Below are 18,714 nucleotides of genomic sequence, written 5' to 3'. Positions count from 1 at the left end.
CACCTCGACTCTTACAACTGGCGTCTGGTTTGCGCAAACGTTGTAGCGTTTCGCTTTTTTTATTTTATCCCTGCTATCTTCAGAATTTCAAAGACAGTATTCCAGTCAACATTCTCAAAAGTTTTCTCTAAATCTACAAATGCTATAAACGTAAGTTTGCCTTTACTTAACCTATCTCATAAGATAAGTCACAGGGTCAGTATTGCCTCGCGTGTTACTACATTTCTCCAGAATCCAAACTGATCCTCCCCGAGATCGGCTTCTACCAGTTTTTCCATTCTTCTGTGAAGAATTCGAGTTAGTATTTTGTAACACGGCTTATTAAACTAATAGTTCAGTAATTTTCGCCGACCGGAGTGGCCATGCGGTTCTAGGTGCTACAGTCTGGAACCGTGTGACCGCTACGGTCGCAGGTTCGAAACCTGCCTCGGGCATGGATGTGTGTGATGTTCTTAGGTTAGTTAGGTTTAAGTAGTTCTAAGTTCTAGGGAACTGATGACCACAGCAGTTAAGTCCCATAGTGCTCAGAACCATTTGACCCATTTTTTGGTAATTTTCATACTTGTCAGCAAATGCTTTGAATACATAGTTGTAAATACAAAAACCGAATGGGGGTAATGCACGATTAAGTTTAATAATGAATAAGAAAACAGGGATTACGTGTAACCTACTATAAACAGCGTGGTAAACGCATTATCGTGGCCAAGATAAACATAAAGCCAAGAACACCATAGAAGTACAAGTTTATATACCAACTAGATCCGCAGATGATGGTGAAATTGAAGAAATGTATGATGAGATAACATAAATTATTCAGATAGTTAAGGGAGACGAAAATTTAATTATGATCGGGGATTGGAATTTGATAGTAGGTAAAAGGGAAGAAGCAAAAATTGTAGGTGAATATCGACTGAGGGAAAAGAATGAAAGAGAAAGCCGGCTGGTAGAATTTCATCATTGATAACACTCCGTTTAAAAATTACAATGGAAGAGATCTGGAGACACCGATAGGTATAAGATTGATTATACCGGTATAATGGTACGACAGAGACTTCGGAGCCAGATTTTAAATTGTAAGACATTTCCAGGGACAGATTTGGACTCTTATCACAATTTAACGCTTATGAAATGTAGATTAAAGCTAAAGAAATTGTAAAAAGGTTGGAAAATAAGGTGTGATATGGATAAGTTGAAAGAACCAGAGTTTTGGAGGGAGCATTAGACAATGATTGATTAGAACACAGTAGAAGACGAATGAGTAGCTTTTACAGATGAAATGGTGAAGGCAGCAGAGAATCAAACAGGTGTAAACATAAGGCCTAGTAGAAATCACGAGATATTGAATATAACTGATGAAAGAAGAAAATATTTAAGTTCAACAAATGAAGCAGGCGAAATATAATATAAGCGATTAAAAAATGAGGTTGACAGGAAGTGCAAATTGGCGAAGTAGGAATGGCTAGAGGACAAATGTAATGGTTTAGAAGCATTCCAGTATGGGATAGATGGATACTGCCTATAGGAGGCATTGGAGAAAAGAGAAGCATCTGTATGACTATCAAGATGTCAGATGGAAAACTAGTCTGAAGCAAAAAAGAGAAAGCTAAGAGGTGGAGAGGGTCTATACAAGGAAGATGAGGCAATGTTATGGAATTGGAAGAGGATATAGATGAAGATGAGATGAAAGATATGATACTGCGAGAAGAATTTGTCACAGCACTGAAAGATCTAATTCGAAACAAGGTCCTGGGAACACTGTAGTTGACATTCCGTCAGAACTACTGATAGCCTTGGAAGAACCAGCTGTGGTAAAACTCTTCCATCTGGTGTGCAACATATATGAGACAGTCGAAATATCATCAGCTTTCAAGAAGAATATAGTAAATACAATTACAAAGAAAGCAGGTGCCGAGAGGTATGAAAATTACCGAACTATACGTTCAATAAGTCATGGTTGCAAAATACTAACATGAATTTTTTACAGAAGAATAGAACAATTAGTAGAGGCCAGCTCTGGGGAAGATCAGTTTGGATTGCGGAGAAATGCAGTAGCACATGAGACAATACTGACCCTTCAACTTATCTTGGAAGATAGGTTAAGGAAAGGCAAACCTACATTTGTAGCATATGTAGACTTAGAGAAAGCGTATGACAGTATTGGCTGAAATACTCTCTGTGAAATTCAGGGGTAAAATACAAGGACTGAAAGGCTATTTGCAACTTGTACAGCAACCAGACGGCAGTTATTAGAGTCGAGGGGCATGAAAGGGAAGCAGTGGTGGAAAAGGGAATGAGACAAGGTTGTAGTCTACCCCGATGTTATTCAGTCTGTACATCGAGCAAGCAGTAAAAGAAACCAAAGAAAAAATTAAAGTAGAAATCAGTGAGAAGAAATAAAAAATTTGAAGTCTGTAATAATATCAGAGACCGCGAAGGACTTGAAACACCTGTTGAACGGAATGGGCAGTGTCTTCAAAGGAGGGTATGTAAGATGAACATCAACAAAAGGAAAACAAGGATAATGGAATGTAGTCGAATTAAATAAGTCGCCGCTGAAGGAATTAGAATAGGAATAGACACACTTAAAATAGTAGATGAGTTTTGTTATTTGGGCAGCATAATAACTGATGATGGTCGAAAAGAGAGGATATAAAATGTAAATTGGCAATAGCAAGAAAAGCGTTTGTGAAGAAGAGATATTTGTTAACATCAAATATAGATTAAAGTGTTAGGAAGCCTTTTCTGAAAGTATTTGTATGGAGAATAGCCACAGATGTATGTGAAATATGGGCAATAAACTGTTTAGAAACGAAAAGATTCTTTTGAAATGTTGTGCTACAGAATAATGCTGAAGATTAGAGGGGTAGATCACTTAACTAATGAAAAGGTACTGCATAGAACTGGGAAGAAAAGAAATTTGTAGTGCAACCTGCCTGGAAGAAGAGGTCGGTTAATAGGACCATTTTGGGACATCAAGGGATCACCAATTTAGTACTGGAGAGAAGTGTTGGGGATAAAAATTGTAGAGGGAGACCAAGAGATGAATACACTAAGCCGATTCAGAAGGATGTATGTTGCAGTAATTATTCGGATGAAGAGACTTTTATAGGATACAGTAACATGGAGAGCTGTATCAAACCAGTCTTTGGACTGAAGACAACAACATGCAAGACTCTGAGAAAGGGCATGAGAGAACACATCAAGAAATATGAAGATGATGCATTAAAATCCAGTCTTGAAGAGAAATTTAGTTTAAAGGTGGTGAAACGGAAATTTATGATTGTAAAGAATTAGTTAGCAGCGTTAGGCACAGACCAAGGCCGACTTATTGATTAGAAAGAAATACTTCGATACATTGAGAGTAAATTCAATGATGATACCTTAATCCTGGACGAACTGGATCGTTTCTGTTTCCCCAAACCAGAAATAATCCCATCAGAACTCAAACATGATACAGACAAGATGAAAAAACCAACTGCTCCAGGCAGTGATGACCTCTCAGTCGACATTTTAAAGCTGATGGATGAGGAATCTATAAAGCATATAGCTAAAATATTTTCAAGTTTTTTGGCCAGTGGAAAATTAACAAGAGATTGGAATAAATCGAAAATAATCCTAATAAGTAAGAATGATAGTACTAAAGATATGCGAGCCCTGTCAGGCATCTGTCCATACTGCACAAAGTTTTTACTAGGATTTTGACTATCAAATTGAGCTCTACACTTGACCTAGAGCAGCCCACTGAGCAAGCTGGTTCTGTGCAGGAATAATTATAATTTACCAGATGCTCTCTCTACATGAAACAAATAGCATAAAAATGAGTACCATCTACCTCACTATTTAACCTGCATTCAATTCGACCAGTGACCCAACTGTACTTGAGGTTATAACTGAACAAGGAATACTACACGGCTATATTAAAGTGTGACACAACTTATATAAAACCTTCACAGCGTTTGTGAGTATTGTTGAAGTAACCAATGAATTTCCCATTGAAAATGTGTAAAAATGTTGACTATAATACTCCAAAATTATTTTTAGGTAACCTAAAAAAAGGGAGTCCAAATTATGGGAAAGAGATTAAACAATCTGAGGTTTACTGATGATATTGTACTTTTTGTAGATAGTACAGAAGATCTTCAAGTACTGGTTAGCGCATTTGCGCTAGTCACCTCTGAAGTTGTTCTAAAAATGAACTATGATCATAATGAACAAATGAATATGTGTGTGTGTGTGTGTGTGTGTGTGTGTTTTGGAGGTACGCATCTGCAAAGGTCACAGGATATGTCCAGGAGGGTCAATATGAAAAGAGTCCTAAAACCAGAAATATAGCAACATATTGATACTGATAAGTTTACGCAAATAATCTTCATTTTTGAAGCCTAAGATGTCGGCTAAGCCGAAGAAAACAGTTTTCGACTCATGTATACTGCCAGTAAAAACCTTGGCTATGAACATGACCATTAAATGAATTAATTTTTAGGAAAATAATAGTAACCCAAAGAGGAATAGAAACCTCAATGCTGGGCTACACAAAGAAAGGCAGAAGCAAAGTAGTTGATATCCGGTGGACAATAAAGGTCAGTAACATAATGGAAGTAATGAATACACTGAAATGGCAGTGGGCTGGTCATGTCGCTCGAACAAAAGATGACACATGGTCAAAACAAGCACTAGATTGTAGCGCAATTTAGCGAAAAAACCGAGTGGAAGACCACGAGAAACATAGGACAGAGACTTAAGACAAACATCTCGATTGAACTGGTAGCGGGAGTAGCAGGATGATGGGGCACCGACTGCATTTTTGATATCAAATACATAGATAGATATTCAGCGATCACAGGCCCTGCAGACCACGCGCTGCTTCCACAAACTGCCGCCATTCCTTCCTGTTTTGTGCCCGGTTCCTCCAGGTGTCTTCAATTCGCCAGGTCGTCCATCCAGCGCTGCCTTGGTCGTCCAATGGGGCGTTGGGCGTTTGGTTTCCCTGTTAGTGGCATCTTCGCCTGTCTTCCACCTGGCATACAGGGTACATGGCCCACCTATTGTATTCTTTTGCTCTTTATCTTCTGTAAGATAGTTGGTTGTCGCATCACAAGGTAGATTTCCTAGTTTTTCCTCCTCCTCCTCCATTCTCCGTTATCTAAAACTGGTCTCCATATCTTCCTCATTACTCTTCTTTAAAATATTATAGTTTTTCCCCCTCTCGCTTAGTCATGCTCCATGTTTCTGAACGATACATTACTGCTGGGCATATCATTGTAATGTGGATTTTCATCTTAGTGTTCACTGAGATCGATTTAGAGCCAAGTGTCTCTCTGAGGGAATGCATGCATTTCGTTCCCACTGCTATCCCTTCCTTGATGTCCATTTTTATGTTGTTGTCCGTGGTAACCCAAGATCCCAAGTATTTGAACTGGTCTACTCTCTTAAACCTCTTGCCATCTATCTCAAGAAATTCTACCTGCTCTTGTCTTCTTCCTAATTGCATGAATTCTGTTTTGTCTCGATTCACTTTGAGCCCTACCTTCTGTGCAGTATTGTCCATTTTCTGGTACATTTTCTTCAACTCGTGCTTTGATTCACTTAACATCATCTGCATATGCGAGACAATTGAAGTTACCGTCCACTCCTGTTGCCTACACTCTTTTGTTACTTTCTCTAAGATGACATTGAACAGAAAACATGAGAGAGCATTCCCTTATCTGAGCCCTGTCTCAATCTCGAATCGATATCAAATTAATTATGTAAATTAATTAAATTGATCAATTAACTGCCCCCACACCATGATGACGTCATGGATTTTCCACAGTCTGCACATGGATCCCTTTCTCTCCTCTCCCCTCCTCAGCACCCGGAAAATGACGGTAAATAGAAATTTTGTCAAGAAATTCAAAAAATGGCGGGAAATGCAAACTTATTGTTGGGAATATCAAATTTTGTGTGTTCACCTTGAGGTTCGGAGACCAACTGAGGTAGTTCACAAGACCACCACCAGAGGGCATTAGGGCACTGTGGTCATCAACTAGACTCTCCCTCCCCACTCCGCAGGCCTCAATCCACCAGTGGGACAACTGCCTCATGGGACACAGACATACAGACAATAGAGCAGAGGCAATGCAACTGTGGTTGGAAGTGAGACGATGCATTCAACTACAGTACAGACTAATTTGCTGTTCTAGCTCGTACATAAGAATGTTACTCACGAAGGACTGACTTCCTCCGTCCAATGGACGTTTATCGCACAAAATAACGTGATTGTGGTAATCATCTGCCACCATCGTAGATCGATAGAGTATTAACGGAGGTGTGATAGGGGCAGTAGGACGCCTTGGATAGTTATTATTATTGGATAATCTAGACTACCTTGTTACAAATACTGGTAATATAAATTGTATCTGAAATGTTATATTCTTTATCAGGATGAATTTAAATGTGCTTACACCCGCTGCAGAACCGTTTTCACTATTTGCATAGCTGGAGCAATGTCGAAAATAGCGTACAAGTAGCTGAAATCGAGACGTCTCGATTGGTAATATGCCTGCAGAGTGTCTATGTGCATATGTGAGGGCTGTCAGCGGTGGATGGTTGCGGTTTGGACACGCAACTTGCTAACTGGTCGTCTACAAATGACCCTGCTGGGAAGACGCACTCTGTAGTTCGAGAAGGGAAACTCTTATGGCCCAAGATGTTACCTGCAGTCGACACACTGTCAACTAACGAATAACTTATTACTGGAGTAATAAAAATGTAAATACTCGAGGGCTTTAATTTGTAGACGCCCACAAAGCGTTACGTATCAGAGTTGGAATGTATAAACAAATAACTAAGCACATCTGGTAAGCAATAAGAGCATATATGTATGGAAAAAAAAATCTGAGCAGCAACAGAGATCACTTCCCTGCATATGTCAACTCGCAGTTGCAGACCCCTACACCACGGAATGGAAGTCAAATGGACATGTAAAACTGTTTCCACACTTTATGTTTCCCTTAACTGCAGCGCTACATGAGTCTGCAGCCTGCTATAAAGAGAAGAGACACTTTATTCAATCACAAACATGCACCGCAGACGCACAGGCAGCGTGCTGAGATCGGATCATACTCGTGTTGACAGCTGAAACTAGCTTGGCGAGGAGTACGTGAGGGACCAGTTTCACACTGTGCCCCACAGATGGGGTTGTCTCTTCCGCCGGCCGCTGAGGTGACGCGTGACCGGGAAAGCCCTTCCGTTGGGCAGGACAATGGCTGCTTGTTTTTCATGGCCGCTTCTCGCGTCCAGTGATAAATTAGAGCTTACCCAACGATAAAAAACATTCAACCATACTTGTCGTTAAAGAGCCAGTAGGCTCGACCCGCCTCCGACACCACATTAGTTTATAAGTTATTGCGAGGTAAATGTTATGAATAGTTCCTGAAGTGTAAAAGTGAATATCTCTGTAATGCTTTATGCGAATGCAACAAACGAGGTGTTTACGGATACATCTCGTAAAACTGTATCAGACTCTGATAGTCCATTCACTGAAATTATTCACATTCTAAAATGAGAGGCCTAAAGGTGCATTTAGCGCAATTAAAAACACCTTTTCTTACTGAATAAATAGAGGAACAGCAAAAGTAGCGGCAGTACCGTAAATATTGGATATATAGCAAATTATTTAATGTATAATTTTAATTGTTTGTTAATACTTACAAATTTGAATACAGTTGAAAACCATACAAATTATTGTTTATAAATAACCTATGGTAGATAAGAGGAAACTGATAACAACATAATATATCTCGGAAAATTTCCATATGAAAGGTAAAATTAAGAATTTCAGTAATTTTGTCGTCCGGTAGTTTAACTGACTTCAGTGGTGCTTGACCGAGGTTTCCTGGGTGAACAGCGGAAATTGTGGTGAGGGGGGGGGGGGGGGGGCTAGGTTCGGACGCCGTTGGAGGTGGTCAGCTGTGTTAGGAGAAAGTTTTGTCTGACGACCGGTGGAATAACGTTACATCGTATGTGTGAATTATTCAGAGCCCCTACTTTGGGACACAGATATTTTTCGCTATCTGATAAACTTCTTGGTTTTCGGGTTGCATGTGATACAAGCCGTATTTGTAAGGTTTCAGTGTGTAGCCATTATGGAATTTATAATTTGGTGTACGTTTGAACTTTAACGGTTTTCTAAAGATAACTGACGCAATTAATCCTGGCTTATTCAACCGCCTCCAAGATCTTAAGAAACTTTGTCAGTCTCTAAAATGAATTTATTGCGAACTGTGACTGTCGATTTTTCTATGTTCTTATCGGAAATAAACTCGAATTCTTGAAACTTTAATAAATATGTGAATGCGTACATGCTTTTTGCATAGCAAACCCTGCCTGCATTCATATTAAATACTTTTGTGGAACATAGAGTACATTGCGACGAATGTGAGTTGGCGCCCCATAGACGAAACGTAGCCAAACTTATAAGTCTATCCACATTTACAGAGGCCCATTGAAATGTTTGTGCAGTGTAATGTGTGGGTAAATCTTTTTGTGCAGTGTGGGGGTCCCAGCTGATATAGAACTTATGAACAGTTTAGAACTTTGATTTTCGGCGAGTTGATGAGAGAGATTGTATTTTATTTCGTCACCCACAACAGAAGCACATTCACATGGAACCCGTACGATCGCTTCCAGACTTCAAGTTTCCAGTACATCCATCATCTGCACCACTCGCCGAGTCTCACATAGGTACAAAGCGAGTGTTACTATACTTTTCATGATCGTCGTATCTAAAGTGCATGCGTGTGGATCATTGGGGAGAGTGGAACTCTTAGGGTTTTTTAGTAGGCTCGCGTAGAAGACGCGCAAATATTCTCGTAGGAAACCAAACGACACATCAATATGCGAGAAATATGCCCGTATACTTATGGGAAACTGTCGTAAAAATATGAAAAAGTCATAAAATAGGTAAAGTTAGAAGAAAAGCCGGTATAATCATGAAAAATTGATGTGAAATACGTAAAGATTAAGAGAAATACGATGAAATATGTAAAATCGCGAAAATCTAATAAGACTATGTAAATTGACTGAGACTACATAAAATTAGAGAAAAACACCATGCAATTAGTACGGAGAGAAATCAATAAAATTGTGTGCTGTAGAGGGGGAGACTGATGCTACATATACACAACTCAAGAGTGGAGAGAGGACTGATTCTAGAGAAACGGCAATATTATCCCACACATGAGCAGTACAGCCTAACATCGGACCATGACTTCCGTGTGCAAGAGGGAAGTTAACAGTGGCTTGGTAAACTAAGTTGCGATGGCTGCTACATCTCCTCTGGCTGCTGATCGTGGTGTTTCCTCGTAAGATGTCACTGCTCCTTCCTACGCATTTTCGGCTATCGGCGATCGTTCTATGGGACTGTTGCGAACGTATCATAATTTCCGAACCGTAATCAGACATCAACTTCGTAAACGACAGGCGTCATACGTCTTCGGAAACCTACGTAGTGTTTATGTTACAGAGAATCAATGTTGGTGTGAAAGGCAGTTGTTTTATCACTTTACTGTTTATTGGAGAGAAACTTGTAGGGAGGCATGCGCTGCAAACATATTTCTAACATTTGAATATTAACAGCGTTGCACTCCACACGACTAATAGGCGGAAATTGCACAGCTCTGGCATTATACAGTGTTTAAGTGCAGAACCGCGTAGCCCTTGGAATGTGTTTATGTACTGCAATCATTTCTCTCTGTCCATATCTTCTTGGTATGGACACCAAACAATACTTCAGGAGTCGTTAGCACAAGTGATTTACGTAAAACGTTTCAAACTCGTTTTCTAAGTCACTGACAGAGGTTTGTGAGGTACTGCAAATCCTGTGTGTGCACATTTACTTGACAGTTGTCCTGCTTACGAGGTTAGTACAGCATGGTGTGTAACTTCACATGTCAGACATCGCTGCCATACATTTCACTGTTTCCTCCATTGCTGGTGATCATTTTATAGGACTGATGCAAGTATACCATACTTCCTGAACCGTAATCGGATGTGAGCACTGTGCACAATACATCTCCGGAAAATGTATTGTGGATGTATCACAAAGAATCTATGTTTTTCTTTGGTGCAGAAGGAAGTAGTTTTATCATGTTAAAGTTTGCCATCGTAGAGAGTGGGATAGAAAACTTGCAGGGTGGATATATGCCAGATGTTGGACATATATGTCCTGCATTAGAGTACTAAGAGCGTTGCACTCAGCATGACTAATATTTCGGAAACAACACGGCTTAAACATTGTAGAGCGTTTAAGTGCAGAACTGTGTGTTTATGTTATGCGATCATTTCTCTCTTGCCAATATCTTCTTGGTACTGACCCCAGACATTTTTTGGGCAGAATGTTTTAAACAGGAGCACATTTGCGTTCTTTGTGCCCCGAAAGTATTATTTTTCTTACAGTTTTGACGTAGCTGATTTTAAATGGAGTTCCAGGCCGTGGGTGAAGAAAGTATCACTAGGGTCGGGAGTGGTGGGGAGGGGGAATGTTTTGCAGTATGTGTCTGCCCCCAGTAGGCGTAGGCAACATTCTTTATGAGGAGGAGTTCTAGGTAACTCGATGCACTGAGAATTGGTTCATTACTCTGTGGGGAAAAAATAGAAATACGCTGCACCAACTCTCTCATTGACTAATCAGTTTGTGGTATAATAAAACACCTACGACTACAATAACCAAATATCATATACCTTTCGAAATGTTAAAAATAGAAGTGATCAAAGAAAATTCGTTTTCATTCCAAATCCAAAGTTCAGTCAGGCACTAACGTCCATAGGATGATTTAGGGGAAAGGGGGGGGGGGGGGGCTACTACACTACTGGCCATTAAAATTGCTACAGCAAGAAGAAATGCAGATGATTAACGGGTATTCATTGGGCAAATATATTATTCTAGAACTGACATGTGATTACATTTTCACGCAGTTTGGGTGCGTAGTTCCTGAGAAATCAGTACCCAGAACAGCCACCTCTGGCCGTACTAACGGCCTTGATACGCCTGGACATTGGTTGGTTGGTTGCTTGGTTGGTTTGGGGAAGGAGACCAGACAGCGTGATCATAGGTCTCATCGGATTAGGGAAGGATGGGGAAGGAAGTCGGCCGTGCCCTTTCAGAGGAACCATCCCGGCATTTGCCTGGACTGATTTAGGGAAATCACGGAAAACCTTAATCAGGATGGCCGGACGCGGGATTGAACCGTCGTCCTCCCGAATGCGAGTCCAGTGTCTAACCACTGCGCCACCTCGCTCGGTCATTGAATTGGTTCAAATGGCTCTGAGTACTATGGGACTTAACTTCTGAGGTCATCAGTCCCTAGAGCTTAGAACTAAATGGCTCTGAGCACTATGGGACTTAACATCTATGGTCATCAGTCCCCTAGAACTTAGAACTACTTAAACCTAACTAACCTAAGGACATCACACAACACCCAGTCAGCTCAGAACCACTTAAACCTAAATAACCTAAGGACATTACTCATATCCATGCCCGAGGCAGGATTTGAACCTGCGACCGCAACGGTGGTGCGGTCCCAGACTGTAGCGCCTAGAACCGCTCGGCCACTAGGGCCGGCAGGCATTGAGTCAAGCAGAGCTTGGATGGCGTGTACAGGTACAGCTGCCCATGCAGCTTCAACACGATACCACAGTTCATCAAGAGTAGTGACTGGCGTATTGTGGCGAGCCAGTTGCTCGGCCACCATTGACCAGACGCTTTCAATTGGTGAGAGATCTGGAGAATATGCTGGCCAGGGCAGCAGTCGAACATTTTCTGTATCCAGAAAGGCCCGTACAGGACCTGTAACATACGGTCGTGCATTATCCTGCTGAAATGTAGGGTTTCGCAGGGTTCGAATGAAGTGTAGAGACACGGGTCGTAACAGATCTAAAATGTAATGTCCCCCTTTCAAAGTGCCGTCAATGCGAACAAGAGGTGACCGAGACGTGTAACCAATAGCACCCCATACCATCAGGCCGGATGATACGTCAGTATGGCGATGACGAATACGCCCTTCCAATGTGCGTTCACCGCGATGTCGCCAAACACGGATACGACCATCATGATGCTGTAAACAGAACCTGGATTCTTCCGAAAAACTGACTTTTGCCATTCGTCCACCCTGGTTCGTCGTTGAGTACAGTATCACAGGCGCTCCTGTCTGTGATGCAGCGTCAAGGGTAACCGCAGTCATGGTCTCCGAGCTGATAGTCCATGCTGCTGCAGACGTCGTCGAACTGTTCGTGCAGATGGTTGTTGTCTTGCAAACGTCCCTATCTGTTGACTCAGTGATCGAGACGTGGCTACACGATCCGCTACAGTCATGTGGATAAGATGCCTGTCATCTCGACTGCTAGTGATATGAAGCCTTTTTGATCCAGCACGGCGTTCCGTATCATCCGCCTGAACCCACCGATTCCATATTCTGCTAACAGTCATTGGTTCTCGACCAACGCGAGCAGCAATGTCGCGATACGATAAATCGCAGTCGCAATAGACTACAATCCGGAAACGTGATGGTATGCATTTCTGCTCCTTACACGAGGCACCACAACAACGTTTCACCAGGCAACGCCGGTCAACTGCTGTTTGTGTATGAGAAATCGGTTGGAAACTTTCCTCATGTCAGCACGTTATAGGTGTCGCCACCGGCGCCAACCTTGTGTGAATGCTCTGAAAAGCTAATCATTTGCATATCACTGCATCTTCTTCTTGTCGGTTAAATTTTGCGTCTGTAGCACGTCATCTTCGTGGTGCAGCAATTTTAATGGCCAGTAGTATAACTAATATCCGATAGCAATTATAGATAATTGTCTCAGAAAAATTGGTAAACACTGATCTACAAGTGAGACTGCTTACAAAAGACCATCGTAGAATATTATTCATATGTGTGGCATGTATGACACTAATATCAGGACATATTGAACGAATGGAATGGGAAGAAACTTCAATATGTGGTAGATGTTGTACAATGTGACATGCACATTACAATGGTTTGCAAGGTATGATGTAAATGTGGGTGTAGAAATTGACGTATGCTGTCTGAGAAACCGCGAAAACTAGGCGCGAGGTGCATTTGTCTCTGAAAAAAAAAAAAAAAAAAAAAAAAAAAAATCTTAGAGGCAGCAGGGCGAGCACCTGCTTCACTAGAAGTCCGAGAAGAACATGGCAAGTGCCATAACCTGATTTCGCAGAAGCTTCGCTCCGTGGAAGAGTGGACATAATAAGCAAACAAGTGTCTTCTCCGTAGGTTGTCGGCGGCTACTGATAAAACGACCTTCATAATTTTGGATGTAATTTAGATGTCTTTTACTGCGCAACAAGCTCAGCGCAAGTGGTATGATAGTGGCAAGCCTCTCAGTATCTCAGTTTTGTGTCCCGAGTTCGAAACCCGGTTATAGTGCTTGTTTTATTTTATTTTTTGTTTATCTACCCATGTTCATAAAAGGATAATATACGAGTGTTCCTTATCAAATTAGGGATAGGAGAGTGTTTTATTGATTCTATAATTACAACTAGATTTCACAATAAATCTGATACATTTACTAATGTCTCGAAATTTCGTAGAAAACCCGAAGAAATTCTGGTCGTATGTAAAGTACACAAGCGGCAAGACGCAGTCAATACCTTCGCTGCGCAGTGCCGGTGGTACTGTTACCGACGACTGTGCCGCTAAAACGGAGTTATTGAATGCAGTTTTCCGAAATTCCTTCACCAGGGAAGACGAATGGAATATTCCAGAATTTGAAACACGAACAGCTGCTAGCATGAGTTTCTTAGAAGTAGATACCTTAGGGGTTGCGAAGCAACTCAAATCGCTTGATACGGGCAAGTCTTCAGGTCCAGATTGTATACCGATTAGGTTTCTTTCAGATTACGCTGATACAATAGCTCCCTACTTAGCAATCATATACAACCGCTCGCTCACCGATAGATCTGTACCTACAGATTGGAAAATTGCGCAGGTCGCACCAGTGTTTAAGAAGGGTAGTAGGAGTAATCCATCGAACTACAGACCTATAACGTTGACGTCGGTTTGCAGTAGGGTTTTGGAGCATATACTGTATTCAAACATAATGAATCACCTCGAGGGGAACGATCTATTGATACGTAATCAGCATGGTTTCAGGGAACATCGTTCTTGTGCAACGCAGATCTTTATTCGCACGAAGTAATGGCCGCTATCGACAGGGGATCTCAAGTTGATTCCGTATTTCTAGATTTCCGGAAAGCTTTTGACACCGTTCCTCACAAGCGACTTCTAATCAAGCTGCGGGCCTACGGGGTATCGTCTCAGTTGTGCAACTGGATTCGTGATTTCCTGTCAGGAAGGTCGCAGTTCGTAGTAATAGACGGCAAATCATCGAGTAAAACTGAAGTGATATCAGGTGTTCCCCAGGGAAGCATCCTGGGACCTCTGCTGTTCCTGATCTATATAAATGACCTGGGTGACAATCTGAGCAGTTCTCTTAGGTTGTTCGCAGATGATGCTGTAATTTACCGTCTAGTAAGGTCATCCGAAGACCAGTATCAGTTGCAAAGCGATTCAGAAAAGATTGCTGTATGGTGTGGCAGGTGGCAGTTGACACTAAATAACGATAAGTGTGAGGTGATCCACATGAGTTCCAAAAGAAATCCGTTGGAACTCGATTACTCGATAAATAGTACAATTCTCAAGGCTGTCAATTCAACTAAGTACCTGGGTGTAAAAATTACGAACAACTTCAGTTGGAAAGACCACATAGATAATATTGTGGGGAAGGCGAACAACGGTTGCGTTTCATTGGCAGGACACTTAGAAGATGCAACAAGTCCACTGAAGAGACGGCTTACACTACACTCGTTCGTCCTCTGTTAGAATATTGCTGCGCGGTGTGGGATCCTTACCAGGTGGGATTGACGGAGGACATCGAAAGGGTGCAAAAAAGGGCAGCTCGTTTTGTATTATCACGTAATAGGGGAGAGAGTGTGGCAGATATGATACGCGAGTTGGGATGAAAGTCATTAAAGCAAAGACGTTTTTCGTCGCGGCGAGATCTATTTACGAAATTTCAGTCACCAACTTTCTCTTCCGAATGCGAAAATATTTTGTTGAGCCCAACCTACATAGGTAGGAATGATCATCAAAATAAAATAAGAGAAATCAGAGCTCGAACAGAAAGGTTTAGGTGTTCGTTTTTCTCGCGCGCTGTTCGGGAGTGGAATGGTAGGGAGATAGTATGATTGTGGTTCGATGAACCCTCTGCCAAGCACTTAAATGTGAATTGCAGAGTAATCATGTAGATGTACATGTATGGTATCTTCAGGGATTACAGTCTTCTTAAATTCTCTTAATCTTACATCAGTTTGTAATTCTTATGTTTTATTCTTATGTTTATTGTTTGGAAAGTTTAGGAGCAGTTTCTTGGATGATACCGATCACTGAAGCGTTCCAAACATAGAAATTCCGAACATCGCACAAAGGCAGGTTTGCCAGAGTGGCATTTCTTCGTACGGATCGCATTCGGGAAAGAAATGTCGTAACATTACTGAAGATTTAATGCTATGGTAACAATTTCATAGCAAACAACGCATAGTGGATGACTTTTCCGATAACGGGCGCTTCCAACTGATTGTGAATCAAGATACTCTACAGGAATTCGACCAAAAAAAATTCAAATAATTTTCTCATTTTTTAAATTCGTTCATGTTACATGCAGTTAGAAGACGAATAAGGACAAAGTTGTTTCAACATACACTGGAAAACATTTGTGTTGTAATCTTCTACGGATAAAGGTAGATAAATGAAGAACAAAATTTTTTTTGACTGTCTTTTTCTCAGAAACGGTCGAATATCAACGGACACACCGACACACGGGTTCGCTTATTTTCTGAGAAATCGGGTTATGGCATTTGCCGTTCTCTTTTCGTTAGCGGCTTGTTCCATCTGCGTCGGGTCACGCCGGCGACGTGTGAGCAGCGCCGTGCACTATTAAACGCACCCTCGTGCTTTTGTTGTGCCGACGCTAACTAAGTTGACCAAAGCCAGAGCTCCTTTATAGTCTCGGTGCCGTGTTAGCAAAGCCGCATCGACTCTATCGGCGCCGAGTCACTCGCGTACCACAGCCGCTGTGGCTGAGGCAGTGCCTGGTGCGTGCAGTGAGCGTCGCGCGTGTGAGCAGAGTGGCCGACCCGGACAGGGCGGCACCGGCACTCACACTCACACAGTCACACACACACACACACACACACACACAGAGTCACACACTGTGTGACGTCACGCGGCCGCTCTGGCCGCCTCCTGCGGCCGCCGCTGTGACAGGCAGTGGCGCAGCACAGGCCGCCGAGCGCAGCCGGGCCGCCGCAGCTGAGGTGAGGTGAGTGCGCCGAGCGCCGGCGAGCGCCGGCCGACTTCCGCTTACGGCGGGGGGAAGAACCGCCGCAGCCACGCGCACCACTTCCTTACGCAACCCAATCCGGGATTCCTGGATTGCGCTAAACCGCAGCCTGTAGTGTTGTGGACGCGCCACGACTCGAACGGCCCGAGCAGTTTACGCAAAAGTCCGCGAAATCTCGAGTCTCTGATCGAAATCGTGGTCTAGCGACTTCCGGTGGTGAGGACGTGTCTTGGCACTATTCTAGCGATATTGTCGGTTTTAATACTCAACGTTGTAACATAACGTTTTCCAGTTTGCTCGCTTCTATGGCTGTTCTCTACGCCAGGGAAAGAGATTTGTGTAGCAGCTTTGAAATTTGATCTCTTATCTTATGTTCTGTACGTGACTATGATTTTGACGTACACAGCTGCCAGACTTCAATCTATCGTATTAATACGAGGGCTATCCACAAATTACATTACGTTTTGGAATTAAAAATAAATAGAGTATTGGAAATTTTTTTAATTATATACAGATGAAAGCCACACTTAAATACTACTTTTCTACATAGTTGCCATTTAAATTAAGGCACTTATCGTAGCGATGGACGAGCTTGGAAATTCCTTCCACGTGGTTACCTCTTCTTGAAGCTGTGCGTCGTCATCAAAACGCTGCATAGCCAACCACTTCTTCATTGCTGGGAATAAGTGGAAGTCGCTCGGTGCCAGGTCGGCATTGCACGGCGGATGAGGAAACAACTCCCACTTAAAAGATTCGAGAACTTCACGAGTGGCATTTGCCGTGTGGGCCCGGGCGTTGTCGTGAATCAGAAAGATCTTTGAGCCCAACTTTCCACTGCGCTTCTTTTGTATTGCTCTTCTGAGGTTGTGCAGAGTTTGCCAGTACCTTTGGGTTTATTGTAGTGCCCCTTTCCAGGAAACCCACAAAAATCATATTTCTACCGGGTTACTGATTAACCATATATATATATATACAGGGTGTTTCAAAAATGACCGGTATATTTGAAACGGCAATAAAAACTGAACGAGCAGCGATAGAAATACACCGTTTGTTGCAATATACTTGGGGCAACAGTACATTTTCAGGCAGACAAATTTTCGAAATTACAGTAGTTACAATTTTCAACAACAGATGGCGCTGCGGTCTGGGAAACTATATAGTACGATATTTTCCACATATCCACCATGCGTAGCAATAATATGGCGTAGTCTCTGAATGAAATTACCCGAAACCTTTGACAACGTGTCTGGCGAAATGGCTTCACATGCAGATGAGATGTACTGCTTCAGCTGTTCAATTGTTTCTGGATTCTGGCGGTACACCTGGTCTTTCAAGTGTCCCCACAGAAAGAAGTCACAGGGGTTCATGTCTGACGAATAGGGAGGCCAATCCACGCCGCCTCCTGTATGTTTCGGATAGCCCAAAGCAATCACACGATCATCGAAATATTCATTCAGGAAATTAAAGACGTCGGCCGTGCGATGTGGCCGGGCACCATCTTGCATAAACCACGAGGTGTTCGCAGTGTCGTCTAAGGCAGTTTGTACCGCCACAAATTCACGAAGAATGTCCAGATAGCGTGATGCAGTAATCGTTTCGGATCTGAAAAATGGGCCAATGATTCCTTTGGAAGAAATGGCGGCCCAAACCAGTACTTTTTGAGGATGCAGGGACGATGGGACTGCAACATGGGGCTTTTCGGTCCCCCATATGCGCCAGTTCTGTTTATTGACGAAGCCGTCCAGGTAAAAATAAGCTTCGTCAGTAAACCAAATGCTGCCCACATGCATATCGCCGTCATCAATCCTGTGCACTATATCGTTAGCGAATGTCTCTCGTGCAGCAATGGTAGCGTCGCTGAGGGGTTGCCGCGTTTGAATTTTGTATGGATAGAGGTGTAAACTCTGGCGCATGAGACGATACGTGGACGTTGGCGTCATTTGGACCGCAGCTGCAACACGGCGAACAGAAACCCGAGGCCGCTGTTGGATCACCTGCTGCACTAGCTGCGCGTTGCCCTCTGTGGTTGCTGTACGCGGTCACCCTACCTTTCCAGCACGTTCATCCGTCACGTTCCCAGTCCGTTGAAATTTTTCAAACAGATCCTTTATTGTATCGCTTTTCGGTCCTTTGGTTACATTAAACCTCCGTTGAAAACTTCGTCTTGTTGCAACAACACTGTGTTCTAGGTGGTGGAATTCCAACACCAGAAAAATCCTCTGTTCTAAGGAATAAACCATGTTGTCTACAGCACACTTGCACGTTGTGAACAGCACACGCTTACAGCAGAAAGACGACGTACAGAATGGC

General features: G+C 42.5%; 1 protein-coding gene across 1 annotated transcript in view; it reads left to right on the top strand.

Moving 5' to 3' along the window:
- Positions 1-16,295: 16,295 nt before the first annotated feature.
- The window catches only part of LOC124544975 (PI-PLC X domain-containing protein 1-like), a 411,814-nt gene continuing 409,395 nt past the window's right edge, over positions 16,296-18,714 (top strand). Inside the window, exon 1 of the mRNA XM_047123723.1 lies at positions 16,296-16,383. The gene's annotated coding sequence lies outside the window, so the exon portion shown is untranslated. The remainder of the gene's footprint in view (positions 16,384-18,714) is intronic.

Source organism: Schistocerca americana, chromosome 8 (assembly GCF_021461395.2).
Source record: "Schistocerca americana isolate TAMUIC-IGC-003095 chromosome 8, iqSchAmer2.1, whole genome shotgun sequence".
Lineage (NCBI taxonomy): Eukaryota > Metazoa > Arthropoda > Insecta > Orthoptera > Acrididae > Schistocerca > Schistocerca americana.
The sequence above is the reverse complement of the archived record's forward strand: the minus strand, read 5'-3'. Positions and strand labels throughout refer to the sequence as shown.